The sequence below is a fragment of the Gekko japonicus genome, unplaced genomic scaffold (genome assembly GCF_001447785.1).
Source record: "Gekko japonicus isolate JY-2015 unplaced genomic scaffold, Gekko_japonicus_V1.1 scaffold365, whole genome shotgun sequence".
Taxonomy (NCBI): Eukaryota; Metazoa; Chordata; class Lepidosauria; order Squamata; family Gekkonidae; genus Gekko; species Gekko japonicus.
The window spans coordinates 727,045-732,614 of NW_015162488.1; positions in this window are offsets into that span (position 1 = coordinate 727,045).

Sequence of the window (5,570 nt, forward strand, 5' to 3'; positions counted from 1 at the left end):
GTCTGCTTTTATTGAAAACCCCCCATACTGCATTCCTCTTTGACTTCCTTTGATCTCTCGGTTTTATGGTACTGTCTGCATAGATTTATGGCCATTTTATGGCCATTCAGGGGTGACTCTGCAGTCAGTATGGTGGCTTTGAGCTGCATCTTCTGTTCCAGTTTGGGTTTGGTAAAACAGCAGCGTGAATGCTAGATGCAGAATGGGCCAGAGTCATAGCATCTAAGCCTTTATGTTAAGCGTTGCTGTGGGTTCTTAGATTGATGGGAAAGATGCTGTGCAAGTGCTCCAAGGATAGGGTTGCCAACCTACAGCTGGGGCCTGGATATCTCCTGGAATTACAACTGATCTCCAGACTACAGAGACCCAGTCCCCTTGGAGAAAATGACTGCTTTGGCGGCTGGCCTCTCTGGCATTATATCCCGCTGAGGTCCCTCCTCTCCCAGGCCCCACCCTCCTCAGGGTCCACCCCAAAATCTCCAAGAATTTTGTAATCTAGAGTTGGCAACCCTAACTAAGGTCCTTAATCCACAAGTTTCAAGCATTAATGCTGGTGTCACAAATAGGCTCTATAGCTTCAGCAGTATAACCGTTCACCTTTGGCATAAATAAATATAGCTGTGATTCCTAAGGATGTTCAAAATCTAACTGAACTGATTTTGAAAATGCTAATTCAATAAGAATTGTAATGTGTGTCAGTTATTATCAACTGGTTTTAAAAGTTGGGGTGTGTGTGATGCACTTCAGCCTAGATACTGTAATGTATATCCATCCCAAGTTATGATAACCCATTTAAAATACAAGTGTACCAATGCAAGAAGTGTGGACATCATAGTGTAAAACTCCATACTTGTTCACTATGTGATTTTCTCATTCCCCGTTTTTCATTTCTCATCTGATTTCAGGTCAAGAGGGTTCCAAGTCCATCCACTATGTATAGTTGACACAGAAAACAGCAGCAAACTTGAGTTTACCATACACTTAATGCTGTTTGGCAATTAAATAGTTCAGTAGCAATAAAACCATTGCATCATAATGGTGAAAATTCCATTAAAAGCTAATTAAAATATGAAGAGCAATTTGCATCAAAGAGAGACAAATGTAACAGAAGATGTGTGCTAGGCATACAAACAATGTATTTGCATCTTATAGGTTTCTTATGCAGTAATCATTTAAATGTTTTTATTTAAATGAATTGGAATGCTAGCTGTCCTACTCATGTTTCCTCCGCAGCCTTATATTTGTGGATAAAATGAAGGTGGCTGTTAAACAGACAGCAAAAAAGAGACAGGTACACCAGACCCTGTAGGACAAGGGGAAAAGAATGTGATTCCTGAACGTGATTTCTGACACTCTCTCCTTGATGTATATTGACAGTTGTCACTGTGCCATCAAAAGTTTAATCATAATAGATCCAAATTTTGGTATGTAACAGAGAAGCTTTTGATTAGAGAAACTTATAGCAGAACATATATCTTATACCTGCATTTCTGTGTATAAGAAGTCTCTGTAGAAGGAATTAGCATGCAATAAGAATGGAATGCTATTTAGAAGTTGCAAGGCTGCCGAGAGCGAAGTTTAATGTGATTCACAGCCCTTATCAGCTAGCTCTCCACATGCAAGCCCAGGAAGGGACCCAGTGTTCTCTAATGTTCCCAATGTTTTGAAGAGAAGATAAACAAGTGTAATTACTGACACCACTGAGAGATGCACTGAGTCAAATGATGCTTGTATGATGTTAACTGCTTGGTACCAATTAGAGACTCTTTAATGTGTAAACTATATGTGATGTCATTTGGGGTATAAGACCTTCTGCCCTTCCTGGTTATGCAGAATACAGCTTTGGAACTGCTGAAGTGCTAAGGTACTCAGTCCTGTATTCCCTGTTTTAAATGCATTAAACAGATATTCATCTAACTCGTTGAACTCCGACTGTGTGTTTCCAATTCCGTAATGGGATTTGTGCATCAGATCTTCCGTTTGCTACTTCATCACTCTAATTTTTCAGATCTCCATTAGATCTATGAAGCCTTCCAGATCAGTCCCCCTGATTTTGTGCACAGTCCAGCCAAAGTATTTTTAAGTCCTGCTTATAAAAACAGGAACAATTGAAGCATGAGTTAGTTACCCTACTGAGATCAATGGGGCATGTTTTGATTGGATTATGCCACTTATAAACAGCTGGTGTACGTCACCATAACTTATTATTGCCTTCTTCCGTTTTTAAGTTTAGATCATTTTCCTGCAGCAACAGCTGACAGGTTGGCTTCCAGATAGTCTAACCACACTGAGATGGAACTGTTTATATGGTTCAGTCAGTGGTGGGTGAGTAGGCTATTATTGATTAGATCTGTTTATCTGACCTTCCAACCTACCCACCATGCCTATGTCTTGGGGGCAGATCACAATTTAGAAATAACACATATGTGGGGTAGGCATATCATCTACCAATATTCTAGAACCTTAAAAGTATAATATTAGCAGCCATAAGTCAGGTCAAATAAAATCTCACAGGCTTGAGTTCTGATGAGCACTGAAGAAAAGAGAGTCCTGTAACTGCTGGGCAACTATGGCAAGTTGCTGCTAGCTGAACCTGAAGCAAGGATAGAAAATCAGCCATAAAGAATAAAGCAATAAAAATGGAGATAATAGAAATGCTGGTCCTGCACTCACAGCACATATCAGGTTCAACTACAAATGTGCTAATGTGTTATTCACCCCAGGGCAGCATTGTTATTTCCCCACAACCTTTTAATAGGTTATAGTCCAATCCTAAACAGAGTTACACCCTTTTAACAATGCAGTCCTAAGAATGCTTTCCTGGAAGTAAACCCCTTTGAATAGATTCACTTGAGTAGGGTTGCGCTCTAAAGTCCCATGGATGGAGATGGCTGCAAGTCTTCTTAAGATGGTACCATTAGAGTGCTTGCTGGTGGCTCAGGTAATGTAGTGGCTAAGCTGTATAGCCAACATAAGCTTCAGGCACGGGCCAAAGAACACTTCCTACCACCTAGAGAATGATGTGAAGGCACATGAGAAGTTCTACCACTCAAAATCAGCTGCTTGCTTGAGAGGCTTCCTTGGAAACAATATGTAAGTAGGGTTATTGGTTTCTGACCAGCCCCTGGAATAGTCTCAATAGCTGTTTGTTTGCAGCTGTTAGCTGGTGATAATGCTTAATTTTATTCCATGAAGAGTTTCATTTGATGCGTTCTGCATTTCAAAACAGGTAAAAGCAGACAGTTAACTTTCTTATACTTTTTCATCATCTGAGGATGTCATAGCACATTACCACCTTTTTCTGGTCATGTTCTCTAAGATCTATATAAATATAAACACATTAGTTAGCAAGAACAAATTAAGTTATCTTTAAAAAATTTAAATACATTTTCTCATTATTACCGTTCCTGATAATAACATTATATTCAGAACACAATATAGGAAGCCTGGTTTGAACAGCCTCTTTCATGCCCTTAAGACAAAACCTTTGCTTCTTTTGGAGATATACATTGTTCTTTATAGAATTCCCATTGCAGCCACTGTGTGGAGATGTTGCAACGTAATCCCTTCTAAGCAATGTGAATTGTAGTGTGGTCACAGATTAGATGCATTGTCATTGTCGAAAGTGGCAATTCCTGTCAATTCCTCTGCACTGTATTACAAAAATCTATGCCCACGTTTTCCTGTTGAACCAATATATTTGGGTAAGACTGAATTTCTTGCATGCAATCTATAACAACTTTTGGGGAAAGACTTTGCAGGCATCCTCTGTATTTTCACCTTTGTAGGTCAGAATCCTATTAATTTGAAGAAAAAATTAACATTACTGAAACTACATAGCAAATGTTACTGCATTTGTTTATTATTAACACAACTATTCTGTCCAAATGGGCACTTGTTGCCTTTTCTCTTTCTGAAAGAAGAGCAAAATAGAAGTCATATTATGTATACAGCAATGATAACAACGTGGGAATAGTTGGGAGTATATTTCCAGTTATCTGAATAGTTCTGAGGGCAGCTGAAAAGATGCAGAATTCTGATAAACAGAAGTATTATTTGCTTAGGTTTTGCTCTGCCAGGGGCCAGTGGCAGCATACTGAACCCAGATCATCATGACTTTGGATAACTGAGGTACACTCAATAAAAGATAATAATAATATTGAAGAAATCAGATTAGTCCTGACAACAACAAACAAAACATCAGGCTGATAACAACGAGAACAAAAATTAATAAATTAATATGATTATTATATTGTTCGTTCCACATGTCTACACATTTTTGCTTGCCTGACTTAAGTGAGGGAACAAATTGTATTATTTTAAATATTAATCTAACATTTCAGATTCTAGGATACCTGTCAAATGACTCTAGTGATTTCTTTTCTGTCACATAATATGCAAGATATATTATAAAGATGAAGATAAGTTTCATGTATGTATTTCTTATGTCATGCAGATACCCCAATAAGACAACTTTTGGGTCACAGAGAATATCCGACACTCTTTTTATCATTTTAAAAATTGTTTTTCAATTGATAACAAAGCATACAAAAAGTGTGTGTGTATGTGTGTGTGTGTGTGTGTGTGTGGGAAATCTCCCATTAATGCACTGGATTTCTGAAACATTCTGTTTGAGGTTACCAATAGCTTATTTTTTTGAATGGAAATGCTTGTACACATGCTGGTTTGACCTCCTGTACTGATTTTTTGATCATCAGTTTGACCATTTGTAAACCAATTTGTGTCTGTTTAGCTTAATGCTTCATGGTATTCTTTCCTGACAATTGGGTTTGCTAACCTCCATGTGAGGCCTGGAGAGCCTCTGGAAGTACAATGGATCTCAAGACTACAGAGATCAGTTCCCTTAGCGAAAACGGCTGCTTTTGAGGGTAGACTCTATGGCATTATACTCCACTGAGGTACTTCCATTAGATAGTGAGATTTGTTTTGAACTTTTAAGTTGTTTTTATTCAGTTAGTTAGTTTTATCCCACCCTTCCTCCAAGGAACCAGGGAGTTATAAGTGGATCTCCATTCCTCCATTTTGCCCTTATAACAGTCCTCTGAAGTAGGTTAGGCTGAGAGAGTGGCTGGCCCAAAGCCAGCAGCTATATGTCTAATAGCACTATAAAAATAATTTATTCTTTACTTACATACTTCATTTATAGACCGCTTTTCTCACTGGGACTCAAAGTGAATTACAGAATATAGAAAACAAATCAATCAGACAGAACAAGATATTCAGTGACAATGCAGTGGGTCTAGGATTACAGAAATTGTGTTGGTATTTTTGACCATAACTGGCAAGTGGGAGTGGCAATTTTTTTTAAAAAAAAATATATCTACTTATTGCTGAAAGCAATACATTCTTCATAGTAGCATATGCTGTCTGTACCTCAAGGTTGAAATTTGACCATGTCATCTTTGTGACCTTTATCCTTCCTTCTTCATTGAGTCTATAAGATAGTTTCCAGCCCTGGTTGAGCATGCTTTTTTTAAAAAAAAAAGTTTGGTGGTGTCATAAGCCAGGTGAAAATTAGTATAATGTCTAATCACTTTAGGTTGAATCTG